General features: G+C 47.1%; 1 pseudogene; it reads right to left on the reverse strand.

Annotated features, from left to right (window-relative positions):
* Window positions 1–2,564: 2,564 nt before the first annotated feature.
* Window positions 2,565–3,735, reverse strand: LOC128423140 (peroxiredoxin-5, mitochondrial-like; annotated as a pseudogene).
* Window positions 3,736–18,937: the final 15,202 nt, after the last annotated feature.

The raw sequence follows: 18,937 nt of genomic DNA on the forward strand, positions 1-18,937 counted from the left end.
GGATGGATTTCTGTCTGCTGTGCAGCCATACCAAAGCACAAACCCAACGTCAGGAAACTACACAACACATCCCTCTTGTGGAAATACATGTTCACTCAGGGGACACACACACACACCTTTCTTTAAATTTAACCAGGCAGTTTTGGAAATTGATGCATATTCTTGGAGATATTGCTCTTTTCATTCAGATTGCTGCATGTGGAATGACTTTCACTCTTTGATTCTGGACTCGCTGTCCTTTTCCCCCTCTCCCTCTCCAGATCAGACATGGAGAGGAAATTGGGCATGCACACATTTCATTTCCCCAAGGGATCTGAGTAAACGTCAAATCTAGCAGAGCTAATCTGAGCCTTGAAAAACGATGTAGAACCAAAAGAGGAAGTGGGAAAGTGTTTCAGACGTCCAACTTCCTCTTTCAGTTCTATGTATTTTTCAAGAGAGAAAATGGTAACCACTTTCACTGACCAGTAAGTGGGGATCTCAGAGGCCTCAGGGGTACCTCTGCGACCAGCAGCACCATGTTGGTGATCCCTAAATTAATGTTGTTGTTTAGTCGTTTAGTCGTGTCCGACTCTTCGTGACCCCCTGGACCAGAGCACGCCAGGCACTTCTGTCTTCCACTGCCTCCCACAGTTTGGTCAAACTCATGTTGGTAGCTTCGAGAACACTGTCCAACCATCCTGTCCTCTGTTGTCCCCTTCTCCTTGGGCCCTCCATCTTTCCCAACATCAGGGTCTTTTCCAGGGACTCTTCTCTTCTCATGAGGTATTGGAGCCTCAGTTTCAGGATCTGTCCTTCCAGTGAGCACTCAGGGCTGATTTCCTTAAGAATGGATAGGTTTGATCTTCTAGCAGTCCATGGGACTCTCAAGAGTCTCCTCCAGCACCATAATTCAAAAGCATCAATTCTTCGGTGATCAGCCTTCTTCATGGTCCAGCTCTCACTTCCATACAATTTGCAGAGTAGCAGAACCCTGTTCTGGGGGCAAAGACAACCCAATCCTTGCATTGATGCCCAGGCTATATAAAATGACTGGTGGCCTAACCAGGACACATGCTTTTAGATGCTTTGAGATAATGCGCTAAGAGGTGGCCGTGACTGGGGCCGGCGACTGACAGTGTGATTCATTTCATTTCCGCATGTATGAATTTGCCTTTCAGTAAGTTCTCAAAGAAATGTACAAGAAGGAAAACAGCAAGAAAAGACTCCTTTCCTGAAAGTTCCCCTTAAGAGTCGATTGGCTGTTGCCTTTCCAGACAACTCATGAGATGGTGATATGATTTATAAAAGTGAATGAAATACAAATGGAAGCTCACCACTTCCCCTGCTTAAAAAATGGACTTGTGAGCCAAATTTTCAATGACTGTGCATGAAATTGGCTACTACTACTGGAGACCAGATTAATATTATTTTGGAGGGGGCAGATCTGTACCACCAATAGACATTTCTTTTTTTTTGAATTTTATTTATTTATTAAAGTTCTTATGCTACCTCAGTAAACATTCTCATATTACATCACAAGACTTATTATACTATAATTTTCAACATGTATACAAAGTTTATATACTAAAAGAAAGAAAAAAAACAAGGACAAAAAACTATTCCAAAATCATATATGTACCAGCACTTTGGACTTCCTGTCTATCCCATTGTATATTCCTTTTTTACAAATGAATGTACTCTTATTATTGTATATTTATTTACATTTTATCTAATACATTCCTATATCAATATGTACCCTTGGTCTTAATTTCTCAACGCAGTCTCTCTCCAACGTCAATCGAATGCTAGCATAGATAGTGAACCTTTACTGTATTTTTGAACATATATCTTATATCTATCCCACTTTTCCATAATTTTTTGTTTTGAATTGCCTCTCAGGCTATTTGTCAACTGTGCCATTTCAGCAAATTCCTGTAGCTTGTTATGCCAGTCCCTTATTGTTGGGACATTCCTGACAAGAGCACACAAATTTGCATTATCGTGAGTCAGGCCATTGGTCTCTCTAACTCAGCATTGTCTAATTTGACCGGCACTTGCTCTTCAAGGTCTCCCTTTTCTATCCCAGCTTCAGTTGCTTTGGAGCAGGGATCAGGGATTCTGGCTCTCCCCTCCAACCCTTCTGTGGAGTGGAGAGCCTCAGTGCTGGCTGGGAAGGGCTGAACAGGAAGCCGCAATGACTGAACTAGAGTCTGAGCAGTAGGATGCAACCTTGTTGGCTAGAACTAGACTCTGCTTTCACAGATGGGAGCAGAACCACCTGCCCCAATAAAGTGTGTGCTTGTAAGCTTGACATTCCCACAGTGTCAAGAGAGTCTCACACCTGAGCATGCCATACTTCATCTTTTGAAGCTAGGCAGGAGGGGTGGGTGAACTTGTTGGGACATCTTCATTGCTTCTGTCCAGTTCTGAACTTATCGCTCTGCTCCTAAACTCCTGAATTGTGACTCCTAAGCCCTGTGCCTTCTCTGCTGAGCCTGTATCATGGCTTGCCTGAATAAAGATCTCTTTCTTACAAGCAACACCTTCTGCTTCTGTGGTCCCCCCCCCCAGTATAATTTTTATTTCAGGCAATAATGTCCAAGATAACAGAGTCAAGACAGAGAAGGGATTCAAAGCAGCTACATACATACATATCCCTGCCCTTGTAAAGGCCAAATCCTAGAAGCTGTGAGGGGGAAATAAACCAGCCCACCATCCCTTCTGCATAATAAGAACCAGGTGAAGTTGGGTGGTTTTGTGCGTCTCTTGCTGTTAGGGTTTAGGAGATGGGTTAACAGCCACGGTGTCCCAGGTCTCAGAGCTGAGATAGGATGTTGTTGGCCAAACTGCAGGTGAGGCCTGTGCCATCCTCTTCTATGTTGAGGGCCTTCACCACACCATCTTGGACTACCAAAGAGAACCGTTTGGATTGTTAAGTCCCAAAAAGTTCCCAGAGTGACTCTTTGTCCAGCAACAGGGTTGTAGCCTTCTCAAATGCTCCTGTGGGATCAGCCAACATCCGCACCTTTCCCTTGGCTTTGTGAGCCTTTCCCCACTCGCTCATGACGAAGACGTCATTGACAGACAAGCAGGCGATGACCTCCACTCCTTTGCCTTTCAGCTGTCCTGTCTTCTCCACATAGCCTGGGAGGTGGGTTTTTGAACAACCTGGAGTGAACGCACCAGGCACCCCAAACAAGATCCCCTTCTTGCCTGTGAAGAGGCTCACCACATTCACCTTGTTGCCAGGGTCACCCTAGTAGACCTCCACACTGGGCCAGTGTGGTGTAGTGGTTAAGAGTGGTAGACTCGTAATCTGGGGAACTGGGTTCGCTTCCCTGCTCCTCCACATGCAGCTGCTGGGTGACCTTGGGCTAGGCACACTTCTCTGAAGTCTCTCAGCCTCACTCACCTCACAGAGTGTTTGTTGTGGGCGACGAAGGGAAAGGAGAATGTTAGCCACTTTGAGACTCCTTCGGGTAGTGATAAAGCGGGATATCAAATCCAAACTCTTCTTCTTCTTCAACTTGTCTCCAACCTTGAGGGCCACCATGGCTGGTGCTCTGGTTGCAAAGGCCCGCTGAACAATCCCTGCTGCCACCCAGCCCTTTCCAAGAGGGGAGCCTGGACTTGCTCCCCAGCTGCGACTCAGCCAGCCCAGTACCTCCCCCCCTTTCCACCTCATTGCCATGGAAATCGCGGGAGTGACAGCTGCCATGGCAACCCCGGCCCTTTGAAGTCCTCCTCCTTCAAGTCGTGCCTCTGCCTCTGGGTTTTGAGTGGAACCAGGACAGCTGCCTTATACAAGTCAGACCATTGCTCCATCAACCTCAATGCCATCTACACTGACTGGCAGTAGCTCTCCAGGGTTTCAGAGAGGGGACATTCCTAGAGATCCTGGGGGCAGAACCTAAGACCTTCTGCATGCGAAGCAGCTTCTCTGTCCCCAAGCCGCCATAACCCTTCCACCTTTTCCCTTGCACCATGCAGCAAAATGGTGTCAGCTCTGCCAAACTGGCTCTCACACAGAGAGTATTCCCAAGAATAGGTTTTGATGCCAACCAGTGCACTAAGGCCTTTACACGCATACCGTATTTTTTCCTCCATAAGACAAACTTTTTTCCTCCTAAAAAGTAAGGGGAAATGTCTGTGCGTCTTATGGAGCAAATGCATGGTCCCTGGAACCAAATTGCCCAGGGGGAAAAAGCAGATCGTGCTTTTATTTTTAGAAAGAGGGAAGGGGGTGTTGAAACAAAACCACTGAGCAGCTGATCAGCAAGCGATCAGAAGGGAGATAAGGGACTCTAGAGATAAAGGAGGCTGCCTGGGAGGGGGGAGGTAAAAGCACATGGATCCTCAGGATTTTTGCATTGGGTCACCCCAAATTCACGATCAGATCACATACTGTTGGATTATTTTGATTGTTGTTAGCCACCCTGAGCCCAGCTTTGGCTGGGGAGGGCAGGATATAAATAAATTTATTATTATTATTATTATTATTATTATTATTATTATTATTATTATTATATTATGTCTGTGGCCACAGCATGCACCACAAAAATCATACATCCACTGTTTTGTTCAGAATATTTTTTTTCTTGTTTTCCTCCTCTAAAAACTAGATGCGTCTTATAGTCAGGTGCGTCTTATGGAGCGAAACATGTGCATTGCTTGAATGTCAAGTACCAACGACTTGAGTGTGTGTGTGTGTGAGAGAGAGAGAATGTTTCATTACCAATCTCCACAGATAACTGTCCATATATCCACAGCAGACACAACAACAGTCAGTTCTCATGTTCAGCTGCAGGTTGTCAACCGTTAAGTCGTCAAGTGATGAAAAAAACCAAGCGGAAAAGATGGAGGCGGCTAATGGACCAACAGGCTAATGGACCAAATCAGTAGTGATGGTGTTGGGGTGGAGTTATGGGGCTTCCCTCACCAGACCAGCTCATCTGGATGGGGCTGGGGTGAAGAAAGGGGCTGGCAAGGCTGTGACTCCCTGGTGGGAGTCCTGGACTGGCTCCACTGGTGCACTGGTGCAGCCTTGACCTCGCCATCTCCCTGCCCCAGCACTGTCCAGGTAACCAGCAGCAACACCAGTGCCAGGCGAGTGGCTCTGCCCAACCACAGGGACTGCTAAACCCCCACAAATGTTAAATTGAAACGCAGGTCATACCTACATGCAAACAACTCATTGACTGTACAGTGGTACCTCAAGTTAAGTACATAATTCATTCTGGAGGTCCATTCTTAACCTGAAACTGTTCTTAACCTGAAGCACCACTTCAGCTAATAGGGCATCCTGCTGCCGCCGCACTGCCAGAGCATGATTTCTGTTCTCATCCTGAAGCAAAGTTCTTAACCTGAAGCACTATTTCTGGGTTAGTAGAGTGAAGTGGTTAGTGGAGTGAACCTGAAGTGTCTGTAACCTGAAGCGTATGTAACCCAAGGTACCACTGTAGTATCAAGCGGTGGCTTGCACATGTGAACCAGTCATATAATAAGCAAGCTCAGTTCTCTCAATGTAAAGGTAAAGGTACCCTTGACCATTAGGTCCAGTCACGGATGATTCTGGGATTGTGGCGCTCATCTCACTCTATAGGCCAAGGAGCCGACGTTTGTCTGCAGACAGCTTCCGGGTCATGTGGCCAGCATGACTAAGCCGCTTCTGGCGAATCAGAGCAGCGCACAGAAATGCCGTTTACCTTCCTTCTAGAGTGGTACCTATTTATCTACTTGCACTTTGACATGCTTTCAAACTGCTAGGTGGGCAGGAGCTGGGACCGAACAACAGGAGCTCAACCCATCACGGGGATTCGAACCGCCAACCTTTTGATTAGCAAGCCCTAGGCTCTGTGGTTTAGACCACAGCGCCACTCACATCGCAATGTAGATGCAGCCAAAGCAGCAACATCCACTGGCGTGCCTGCAGAGCCCCGAGCTCCCAACTGTCTTGCTGGCTTCACCACACCAGGCCAGGTGCTTCTGCAATGCACACACACACACACACACAAAGAGGAGAGGTTAGCATGCTTTAGCAGATAAAATCCACCTGGAGCAACTCAACCCCAAACAGCTTGTTGATGACTGAGCATGCTCAGCACCCATGGAAGGCTGGCTAAATGCAGAAGTGGGAAACAACAAGAACATATGGCAGAGGAAGAATGCAATGGAGTATCCTGAAAGAATAGGGACGTGGGTGGCGCTGTGGGTTAAACCACAGAGCCTAGGACTTGCCGATCAGAAGGTCGGTAGTTCGAATCCCCGCGACGGGTCGAGCTCCTGTTGCTCGGTCCCTGTTCCTGCCAGCCTAGGAGTTCGAAAGCACGTCAAAGTGCAAGTAGATAAATAGGTACCACTCTGGCGGGAAGGTAAATGGCGTTTCCATGCGCTGCTCTGGTTCGCCAGAAGCGGCTTAGTCATGCTGGCCACATGACCCAGAAGCTGTACGCCGGCTCCCTCGGGCAATAAAGCGAGATAAGCGCCGCAACCCCAGAGTCGTCCACAACTGGACCTAATGGTCAGGGGTCCCTTAACCTTTACCTATCCTGAAAGAAGGTGGTTTCATTTGGCTGCAACCCTGCACAGGAGCCCACATCAGGGTGGACTTTGGTAATGTGGTGCTCTGAGCAAGGACAAAAATTGGCAACCCCCCCAAAAAAGAGAAAAATTATTTTCACAATAATTCCTTTTGGTACAGCTGCTTTTAAAATGGATCTTTTCAGTAGGTACTCATGTTGTTGCTGCTGCCGCCGCTGTTTTACTCCCCCTTTGCACATTGCCCTGCAAGGAATCTCCCACAACACCCTAACTCCGGTGGCGCTGCCCCAAACTGGAACATTTCGTTGTGGGTCCCGCTTCCCAGAGAGCAATTGCGAAACTCCCCTGTCTCCAGATCTCAAGTGAGAGGCCTTTCCTTCTAGCAATCAGATCAGATTCAAAAGGACCTGGATCCAGAATGTGATGACTGCTTCATTCTGAATGAACTCAGAAATTCTTGTTTGGGGATTTATTTATTTATTGTCACTCATTTAAATATTTATAAGCCACGCATTCATAGAAAACCCAGCAAAGGAGTTTAAAACATAAAAAAACACAACACTGCAATAATAGCCATAAGAATACTAATAGCATATCAAATAAAACTGATGGGTAAAAAAATGTTTACAGAATGGTGATCATTTTCCCAGATGTCCCTCCCTCTCATTATACACATATATTCTCTGTGTTTGTGTATGTGTGTGTGTGTGTGTGTATATATATATATTCTCACAGCTCAACTGTGAAACAATTTTCCTTATTTTTACAGTAACCTAGTGACAGCACTGTCCTAAGCATGCTTTTATTCAGAAAAATGTCCCAACTGCAGCTTAACAAGAACCACAAGAAAAAACAACAGCCGCAACAACCATGTGCACATCCCAGCATTTAGAATCATAGAATTGTAGAGTTGGAAGGGACCTCAGTGGTCATCTATTCCAACCCCCTGCAATGCAGGAATCTCAACTACAGCTGCCTGAATTCAGGATCTCAGCAATGCCTACCAGCTGTTTCCTTTTCTCAGCAAGTTTCTATCCCTTATCTGTGCAGTAGGGTGAACCAACCTGGTTCAGGCAGTACCATGGAGAAGTGTGCATGTGAAATAGATAAATGTAAGAAACAGGTGGCTGATTGCTGCAAGCAACTCTTTTAATAGTGTTGGCTTTAGGAGGGGTGGCACCATTGAGCTTTGTTTCAGGCTGAAACATGTGGGACCGGCCCTGCCATTAGGTAGGCTGAGGGAGCCTCTTCGGGCAGCAGATGTAGAGGAGCAGGGCCAGAGGGCCAAAGATCCCTCACACCTGCCTTACATGGTGCTAGAACATTTCCCCACCTACTGTATAGAATCTTATAGCAGACTTTGCTGACATGATGCTCTGCCAATGTTTTGGACTACAACTCCCATCAGCCCCAGCCAATGTTGGTTTTTATTGGTTGTGGTCCAAAGGACCAACAGGGCATCAAGTTTGTGAAGGTTGGGTTATAGGCTTAGATTGAAGTCTTTCCTAGCCCTGTTACTGAACTCTAGGTCTCCATGTGCAGTGCAATAAGCTTATAAAATGCCAAGCTTGATAAAACTCCATTTCACAATGCAGGTGGAACATAATGATTAGAATGCCACTCTCCACATTTTTAAAAATAACACACTCCCTGCAAGTAGAAAGCTAGCACATCAGGGAGAAAAGTTTGTACTCGGCCCTTTTTCTGCAGTGCAAATTCTCTATTTCTAGAGAGCTTTTAAGATAGGGAGGCATGAAAAATTGGCATTCCTTAACTGCAATCCATTCTAGAACCCCCACATATTGCCACCTTTTTGCTGCTCAGGAGATCGTCTTAGTGTTCTCCGATCGGAAACTCTCTGGATTTTTCTGGACTACAATTCCCATCAGCCCTGCCAGTATGGCCAATTGTTAAGGGTGGTGGGAATTGTAGTAAAAAATAAATCAAAATCTGGAATACATCTGGGGAAAGATGATTGATTCCAATGAGAAATACTGGGAACTGAACTTGAGAGTTTAAAACAATCTCATTTTTTTTAAACAGTCTGGTTTGTCTTTATTCCTGTTTTTCACACAACAAAGAACCTGTGTGTTTTGCCAAAGGATGGAGGCAGACTGTAAACTCAGTGGTACAGCTCTTTCTTCTCAAGTAGAAGATTCCAGGTTCAATTCCAGGCCTCTCCTGGTAGGGAAGGAATATCCCTCTCCTAAAACACTCAGCGCGGGTGGCGCTGTGGTCTAAACCACTGAGCCTAGGGCTTGTCAATCGGAAGGTCAGCGGTTCGAATCCCAGCGAAGGGGTGAGCTCCCGTTGCTCAGTCCCTGCTCCTGCCAACCTAACAGTTTGAAAGCACTTCAAAGTGCAAGTAGATCAATAGGTACCACTCCAGCGGGAAGGTAAACGGCGTTTCCGTGAGCTGCTCTGGTTTGCCAGAAGCGGCTTAGTCATGCTGGCCACATGACCCGGAAGCTGTCTGCGGACAAACATCTGCTCCCTCGGCCAGTAAAGCGAGATGAGCGCCACAACCCCAGAGTCGCCCGCGACTGGACTTAACTGTCAGGGGTCCTTTACCTTTTTTAAAACCCTAGAAAACCCGCTGCCAGTCACTGTTGACAGTACTGAGACGAATCAGTAGCCTGACTTGGAACAAGACAGCTTCCTGGGTAAGAGCTGGGTTTTATATTTTCAAGAAACAGGGGAATAAAAATCTGCCTAGCCCAGAGCCTCCTTTGCATACCTACAACAACCTCCCATATCTCTGACACAGACTCCATGGCTTCACCATCAGTGAATCATCCGCAGCCTTGCTTTGTTTACCATCTCTAGCCTGGTAGAACTCAAGTTCTGGAGAACTTGAATGGCAGCATGCTATTTTGTCTGGCCTAATAAAGCTATCACCCAAATGTGGGTTCTGTATTTTTTTCCTCACTGGGTGATCTTAGGCCAGTCATTGCCTCTCAGCCTAACCTACCTCACAGGGTTGTTGTGGGGGTTAATTGAGGATGGAGAAAGCCAGGTACGCCACCTTGAGTTCCTTGGAGAACAGGGTGGGATAGAAATGCAATAAACAAACAAATAAAGAACATGGCTGCTTTTGCTTTTTGCAAGAATAAGGTGGTAGGATTCTAGGGTGTACCAGTCCAGACAGGGAGTTGTATTAAGGAAGACTCCCCACATGCAAAAGGAAAACTTCCTGCATTTAATAAAGTCAAAACACAACCCTTTCCATAATGTCCTGGTTTTCTCTATTTCATAAATTACAATTTGAGAATAATTTTTAAAGATATGCCCCCCTCCACCTACATTCTGATATACTAAAGTCTAGGATTGTATCGTTCACCTGACCTTGTAAAATTGGTAATTCGGCGCTAAAATATCCATCGACCCTATTTTTTATTTTTTTAATCCTTAATTCAGCTTGAGCTAAGAGCACGTATATATTGCAACGCCTACTGAATTCTCCGGGGTTTGCCCTTCTTCTCCTCTCCACCAAGGGAGGGATGGCCGATGGAGATGACTGAAAAAGTAGCGTAAACGGTTTGACGTGGCTACCTCGATAAAGTAGGGCACGAGATGTGTGCGTCATTGGGGATGGGGAGGGAGAAGGGAGGGTGGGTGAAATCATCCAAATGTGAGGCTAATAATAAAAAAAACACCTCGATTTTTAAATACACTGTTTGAGAAGAAGTTGTCTGTTGGGCTCCCCAACTGAGGCTGCAGTTCTAGTGAGTAAGTCACATTGCAGATACTCCGGAGTAGATACGAGCAGGATTGCTCTGGAAATATACCAGTCTCAGGCGGAGGTTATTAGAGAAGCATTTCCCCTGAAGGTGCCACATTAAGGGACAATATATTCTCTGCAATAATTGATCGCTTTAGCAGGCCAGATCAGCTGTTCCTCCTGGATCCCTAAGGGACGGTTCCTGTTGTTTTGAAGTTGGTTCGCTCACTTTATTCAGTAAAAAGGAAGCGATTCCCTCGTATCTGGTCCATTTCAAGCTAGATACGGCAAGAGGAAATACTCTCCCCATCCCTCGGTGGACTCCGATTCAGAAGAAAGAGCAGGCTTTGAGTCAGATCTCAGGCGAGCTTAGCCTCAGAATCTGTTTTGGCGAGCACCGTCGTTGGAATCTGTGGAGCGGATTGATTCAGACGTGCATACTATTCGCGGCACCATTATGGGATGACTTGGTGGCACGGGTGAGCAATCAGAGATCTAAGCCCAGGGGGCTAGGATTTTCCATATCGTAGTACAGGACTTCAAATTCAGTCCCCGCCACCCAACCCCCGCCCGCCACCCGCAACTGACACAGTTCACACGTTCAGGTGCAAGGGAGGTGCGCACATGTCACTATTTCTCTACACTTCAGTAACTCCTCAGCTATTTATAAAATGGAAACTCGGTTGTCTCTACTGACGAAGTATTGCACTGAAGGCGATGGGAAACATGAACGTTGTGTGGCCGGCCACTCACACGTTCAAGGGGTTAAACATACCTGAACGGGTCAAATCTAAGTGCATATAGAAATCAAAGGATTATAGACACGCGTAAGCAAGGCCCTTTAAGGCTGTCAGTCTAATTTATACGGTTGAGAGTCCAGAGAGGCAACGTCAATGGAACATGATTCATAAAATCTGTAGAATAATGTCTGTACTAAAACCTATGTATCAGTCAAAGGGTGTGCAAGTTCCTAAAACACGCAGAACTTTTTTCTAGACTCACTGTACCATATATACAGAGAGGCTGAAAAGGCATTTTGCAAAGATTCTGGAGAGCCAAAGAAAAGCACAATTCTTTCTCTGGAAGAACATTGAAATTAGAAACCTGCGTAACGTGGATTTCCATACTCATAATATCCATACTCATACTTCTAACAACCTTGTATTTAATTATTATTATTATTAAAACCATCAGCGCTACAATTGCCTTTTAAAAACAACAACGCCGCACCCAACTTCAGGAAGAGTCTTTTGCCAATGGAAAATCTGCCAAACTGCACTGTGAACGTTGAGAACCAATCGCTTTATTGTTTTAGAAGAACCTGCGGCTATTGTTACAGTGGAGAGTGGACCAAAGATAATGGAAAGGTAAAGAAGAATACATTCCGGTAACCTGGCTTGTTAGACGAGTCCAGTACCTAACTTGCTTTCGATTCTGAATTCTCAGGAATTTAAGAACGTTGGTCAGAGATTGTCAATGCACTAATATTTCTTCGTGGGCTCACTGATAATTACTTATTTTTAAATCTTACTGCAATGTCCCTTCTACTAGCTATTATGCTCCCTTGGGGTTCACGGACCGTTTCTTGGCCTTTTCAGAAGAGGTGAGCTTTTCTGCCAAATTATAGGACACACGGCATCGAAAAGGGACCACGCCTGCAAATAATAAGCCCTGACAAACGAGGCCGGAGCAAGCAGATTTTTTAAAAAATGGGAAAAAGAAGGAAATCAAATAGCCTTATCCAGGAACAGCGAAGCCGTGCATGTGGGTGTACAATGTTTCTATTGCGCAATTTCCAAGCCGCAATGCTCTCCGTGTCTATTCAAGTCCCGTTGAATTCAGTGTCACTTACTCACGAGTAAGAGAGTATAGGACTGCAACCTAAAATGTGCTCGGTCTGAGCCGAGGGGACTCCTGTTGCATCTTGGGGGCCCGATCCGCCTCCAACAGCCCAGCTATTTCGACCGAAACCGGCTTCCAATATCCAACTTTCCCCGGTTGCTGGTTTCAAATGCCCCGAAACATCTCCGGCGCAACAGTTTTGTGGATCGCTGCTTTGGCGTTATTTGGTAGGTTTTTAAATCCACCTTTTTTCTTCCCCTGTACAGAGTCCTTAAAGTGTTTACCCCGGGATTGTCTCCCTCGCGTCCAAGATCGCAGCCTGGAGGCGTTGGAAGTTTGATCCGGGCATATTCACCCCACGCGGTGGGCCAACTACCCCGGAGTGAGCTCTCTCTTACCCCGGAGTAGCCTCGCCGCCGGGCGCCGGCCATCAGCCTGCCAAGAAGAATCTGACTAGACTTCAGGCGCGGGGTTAACATGCTCTTCTGCGATACGCTACGTGAAATCGGTTCCAAAGGAAGGGTCGCTTCGGATTAAGCGCCCCAAAGGCAGCTCCAGCGCCCTGGGGAGAGAGTCTGTGGGATCCCAACTCCGCCGCCTCTAGGGCTACAAAGACATCCATCTCCCCCTAACTCATTTCCCTCGCCTTTCCTTCTTAAACCCTCAAAGAGGATTCCAATCCCACTCCAGCATGACCGCGCAGCTCCCTCAGCTTCCCAATGGAATTGAAACTAAGCGAAGGAAAGGAGCGATGAGAAAAGCGCGTGATGCGGTTGGTAGTGGATCAACAATCCTGGCTGCCGGTGGGAATAATTCTCAGGAAATACACACGACGCTTTGCAGACCTTTCCCTCTGGATCCAGCTCGCAGCTTGGGAGCCGAGTTGCTCCGATGGGCTGAAACCGGTTTACACAGCCCTCCGCGATAGGAGGCTTTGGACAAGGAAGAACCGGGGTCCCGCGGAAAGAGCGGGCACCTCTCTCTCTCCATCACAAGGAAGGGGCTAAAATTTGGATTCTCCTGGCTTCCACCTCTTGCGGTTTCACCGTTTCCTCCGTCCTGAGAAACGTCCTCGCCACAGCCCCCGCTCTGCTCCCTGAGCTGCTTTTTATCCCGATCCTGACCTCTAAGGCAACCCTCTGTCTTAATCTGGAGGGATCTTTTGAAGCCGGCGATCTCACGAACCCATACTTAGAAGAAAGCCCTCATAAACTGAGAGGGATTTACTCAAGAGTAAATCGGCAGGGGCAAGGACTACGGGATAAATGCCCTACGATCGTGGCCTTTGGAGACGGTTCTTACGCGCCACTCCACTATATGTTCCTTGCCACCCTCCCTTGCGCCCTTACATAAACACGGATACACACACTCACACGACCATTTTTGAGGGGGCGCGCGGATAGATTAAAGAACCAAAACCAATCCATCCTTATGATAAACCAAAGTCTAGGAATCTAAGCTCTCCTGGCTCAGATCTTTACGCAGCGTTCAAAAGCAAGGCATGAAGGTCTTTCCTCTTTGCCTGTGGTTGATCCCCCCCCGCGCCACCAATATTTTCTACTCAACTGCCTCTGAACATGGAGGCTCCATTGAGATCCCGGAAAATTGTCTCACCCGTTTCGGTTAGGGTCCTTTTTGTTTGGGTGTGCGCGCGCAAGGGACAATGTTGCCTGGGCTACAACCTCCGCGCGCTCACAACACGCGTTCAGAGCTCCCTGCCGGACCCACAAGTGCCCCCTACCTCCTAAATCAGGCTGCTGCTGCTGCTGCTGCTCCTCCTCACGCGTACATCTTGCGGGTTCTCCTCCTGGTAAGGAGACAGATTGAGCGTCGGAAAACCATCAGGCATTTACATCCAGGCGGGCAGGAATTCGCTCGCTCGCTCGCTCGCTCTCTCCGGGGCGGCTTCTCTCTAGCGCAATTAAAAAGGCAGCCTCTTCGCTCAGACGCCAAACGACGCTCTGGACCCGGGACGGGACTGAAGCGCTTGTCAATTATTAGCCTCCGCCGCTGGAACAGAGATTCCAACCCCCAAGTCCGCCCAGTCTGCCTGCTTTTGCCAGAAGCAAAGGCTGAATCTCTGCGCTCTGCTGAACGCTTCTCTCTCTCTCTCCCTTTCTCTGAACTCTCAGGCGGACCGAGAGGAGAACACCCAGTGGGCACGGTGACGTCACCGGCTCCCGCACACTCTTCCTCGCAGGAGGAAGGGAAACCTCGCAGAGAAGGCGGCAGTCCAGGGGTGGGGTAGGATAGGGATTGGGTGTGTGAGAATTCAGCGGTGCGATCCACAAAGCGATCGAGCCGAAGTCATTTAGCTCTCTCTCTCGGCCGATTCCAAGAGTCGGCTCCGCGTCAACCCTGAGCAGAAAATGCGCTTTGGCTCCGGATACTCCGGTTCCTGCAAGCGAGCTCATCCCGTCTAGCTTCCTACACTGATTATGTGGAGCTTAAAAATTAAAATAAAATAGGACATAGGTCCTCAGCAGTGATTTTCACTGAAAATCAATGGGACTTCGCGTTCAACTCAATACGTTTGTAAAGCGTGTCCGTTTATGTTACTGGCCTATGTGAGGCGGGCATGGTATAGTTTATTCCCTGCCTCCCACTCAATATATCAATGTATTGCATTTTAATGGGGGGGGGATAACTGTACAGATGAAGGAAATATCTGGGAGTTAAAGGAGAGTGGTCCATTTGAAAATTATACACGTGACAGCGATCCAGCTGTTGTTCTTCGGAGTCAGGCTAGGACGACTGTGGAGGTGAACTTCATCCCCCTCCCTCGCTCCCCATTGTTAAATGATCACTGAACCATTATTCAGTGTAGCACAAAATTATTATTTAGAAGGTTTGCAAGTTTGTGTTTATATATTTTAAACCGCCCTGTGATCTTCAGATGAAGGGCGGTATAGAAATAATAATAATATAATAATAATAATGTATAATCAAGGTAAAGAGAGATTCACAACACCATTTTATCAAAACAGGAGGGCAACAAACATGGAGCACGATCCTATGTGAAACCCAAATTACTGGGAAGTCATAGAATTCTAGAGCTGGAAGGGATCCCAAGGGTCATCTAGTCCAACCCCCCAAAGCAGGAATCCTGCCTATTGCCTTCCCTGAGGCAGGCTCGAACTACCAACATTTTGGTTAACAGACAGTCGCAGTGATCTATTGCGCCACCTGTGGAGACTCATTTCACGTTGGGAAGTCCCATTTTATTGGGAACCCTTTGGATCCGTTAAATGCTCCTGAGTTAATGTGTCTGTAGGATCGGGGTTTCTTTTTGTTCCCCTGGGTTGAAGAGGGCTCCTCCCCAGTTCAGGGTGCGTCAGAGCCTTGCAGTCTCCTGGCTTTGCGTTCCTAGACAAACCCGGTGGCGTTTGCTTATGTGAGAAGAAGAGAAGAAGAAGGGTTTGGATTTGATATCCCACTTTATCACTACCCGAAGGAGTCTCAAAGCGGCTAACATTCTCCTTTCCCTTCCTCCCCCACAGCAAACACTCTGTGAGGTGAGTGGGGCTGAGAGACTTCAGAAAAGTGTGACTAGCCCAAGGTCACCCAGCAGCTGCATGTGGAGGAGCAGGGAAGCGAATCCGGTTCACCAGATTACGAGTCTATCCCTCTTAACCACTACACCACACTGGCTCTAAACATGGAGAGGACCAGGGTTTGCCCCTACTTCCTGAACTTTGGGAATACAGTTGCACTGAGTTCAGTTCCCAAGGAACTCCCTGTAACTTGGCTTCTCACAGGCAGGGAACCGCCAGGCACTGGCACTGGCTCTGACCCTTGGCACTGGACCTCCGTGTCCAGGTAGAACGATGGGGGTGGAGATGCACCTTTAGATATGGCACAGATTCAGGGTTTCCACTTCTGTGTTCTGTGAATGATGGCAGTTTAGACCCAATGAGAAGAGGGTCCTGTTCTCCTGCTCTGGAGGGTAGGCTTCAAATTACAAGAAAAGAAATTCCTGCTCAACATCAGGAAGAACTTTCTGGCAGTAAGAGCTGTTCAATGGCGGAACGGTCTTCTTCAGAAGGTGGTGGATTCTCCTTCATTGGAGTTTTTTAAGCAGAGGTTGGATAAGCCAGGGAACTGCCAGAAGGCCCTTGGCACTGGACCTCAGTGTCCGGGCAGAACGATGGGGGTGGAGACGCTCCTTCAGGTATACTGGATCCAGACCATTTAGGGCTATAAAGGTCAGCATCAACACTTTGAATTGTGCTCGGAAACGTACTGGGCTTGTGTTGCCTGGTTATTCCCTTCTAAGGCCCAGTAACTTCCCCGTTTTACCCTAAACGAAGGACATGGGCTATTACTCTCAGGTAGGGAACTGTGCATAAGAGTCACTTAAGATGATGAACTCTACTTACTTGGAAGTTTCAAAGCAAAGGATGGATGGCCATTTGCCATGTGTGATCTGACTGAGATTCCTGCATTGCAGGATGACCTCCCCGAATGACCCCCGTCCCTTCCAGCTCTACAACTCTATGGTTCTAAATACATATTTAATAGGGTTAGGGTGCAGGCGTACTAATATTATTAATATTGTTATTGATTACTATTAATAGTAACGATAATAAGAGGAGCAACATGACATTCGGTGTTTATCCCGCCTCCCCAGTCGCCTCCTCATTCCTGACTTCAACAACGACAGAATAGGGAAACGTGCACGCCTCTTCCAGACAGAGACACAATAATGGAAACGGAGTCCAGAGAGAGAGAGAGAGGGAGAGGGGGAGAGAGAGAGAGAGAGAGGGAGAGAGAGAGAGAACAGGAGGGTTGAAACGCTGGCGGGTAGCGAGGTCCTTTCAAGCAGGGATAATGAAGAAATCCTAACACGAGAAATACTGTGAGTCATCTTTAACATTGTTATAAAGTCGGTGGCGAGAGCCCATGGGGTTTCCAAACTCTCACCCAGGGTTGGTGCTCCTTTGGAGAACTGAAGACATGGCGGAGGTTGTCCTAGCTTTAAGATACATGGTTTATTCACTTACTTACACCTTCAGTCTGCATGGAAGGGGTGCAGATGTTACAGCATGGTCATCTCAGGAGGGTTTTGCTCTCCACAGCAGTGCAACACTCCAGTCCAAGGTTCGTTCAATCCTCATTCTGTTGTTCCTCAAAACTAAGCCTCTTCTATTCGGTTGCATTCTAAGAATCAGTTCTTTTGGTGCTTTGATGTACTAATAGCTAATCCCCTCAAGTCCCCTGACTTCATCAGCACTTGTTGATTGACTAGGATTAAAGACTGGTACACACTTAGGACCCCTTCATGCAAGAAGACCAAACGTATCCATTCTTAAGGAAATCAGCCCTGAGTGCTCACTGGAAGGACAGATCCTGAAGCTGAGGCTCCAATACTTTGGCCACCTCATGAGAAGAGAAGACTCCCTGGAAAAGACCCTGATGTTGGGAAAGATGGAGGACACAAGGAGAAGGGGACGACGGAGGACGAGATGGTGGGACAGTGTTCTCGAAGCTACCAGCTTGAGTCTGACCAAACTGCGGGAGGTAGTGGAAGACAGGAGCGCCTGGCGTGCTCTGGTCCATGGGGTCACGAAGAGTCAGACACAACTAAACGACTAAACAACAACAACACACTTAGGACATTTACATAGGTTAATTAACTCTTCAAATGCTAATTAATTGCTGGTGCTCAGAAGTAGGTACACGCATTCCAAAACACGTGGATCTCGATTACATTTTCAAAGTCTGACACAATCTTTACACATAAACACTAACTGAACACCTCAAACCCCTTGGCTAACCTCTTTCCAAGACACACTGAGACTGCCTTATAACATCTCCCAGTTATAACATACAAGTTCTAACTATATCCTAATATTCACCATACCTAAACATTTACCACCGTGGATCTATTTACAACACCATGCTAGCAAACGCTCTCAAGCACAGCATCTAAGACCCACCCCTCCCCCCCAAAAAGCCCCCCCCCAATTTTGTTATGAGAAGAAAATTGACCTAATTCACAATCCATGGCCTAATAAATTAATGGGGCAAGTTGTAAGAAGGAAATGGTCAAAGTAAATATTAGTCCCTATAAGAAATAAGCTTCCCTTCTCCGCCACAGTAACCGAGCATGCAGAATAATCAAGAGTGCAGATATTAATGGTGTGATTCTGACTCCAAAGTAAATCCGACGGATCTTCCTTCCGAATCCACGTGGGAAGACACAGTGGTAAACTGGCATGAAGAATTATTACATAGCAGTTCTACAGGCGCTCATCCAGCAATGAAACTACTAGCACATTTGCAAAGCTAAGCAGGGTCCGGTATGGTTTAAAATTGGATGAGAGACTGCTTGTTGAGATAATTGCATTGCAGAGGGCTGGACTAGATGACCCTCGGGGTCTCTTCTAATTCTACAATTCTATGGTTCCAAAGGGCTTACTTTTGTGTAGGAGGCAGCCAGAGGATCAAGGCAGCCTCCTCCTTCGAGAAATAGAGCACCAAGGGAACGTCAACCCCATCCATGCTTACTCGAAAGCCACACTGAATCCAATGGGGCTTACTTGCGAGTAAGTGTGTTTTAGGAATGGAGCTTTAAGGATTTAAATTCCAGCCCAGCTCTGTGACAAAACCCAAGAGGATTTATTCTTTTTGGGTGGGGGGAGGGGGGTAAACGTGATTCGGATTGGCACCTATTCGGATTAGTGGTCTCGTCCGCCCCTGGCCCTCCCCAAATGAAGGCAATCAGTATTGCTCGCACGCCCTTCCTAATCTCAATCTCAATCACTGAACGGTCGAAAGCGGCATTCATTCCCGCGCGTTGATTTGTGACTCGGCTCCATTGAACGCAGCCGGATTTGCTTCCGAGTAAGC

The sequence above is a fragment of the Podarcis raffonei genome, chromosome 11 (genome assembly GCF_027172205.1).
Source record: "Podarcis raffonei isolate rPodRaf1 chromosome 11, rPodRaf1.pri, whole genome shotgun sequence".
NCBI classification, from domain to species: domain Eukaryota; kingdom Metazoa; phylum Chordata; class Lepidosauria; order Squamata; family Lacertidae; genus Podarcis; species Podarcis raffonei.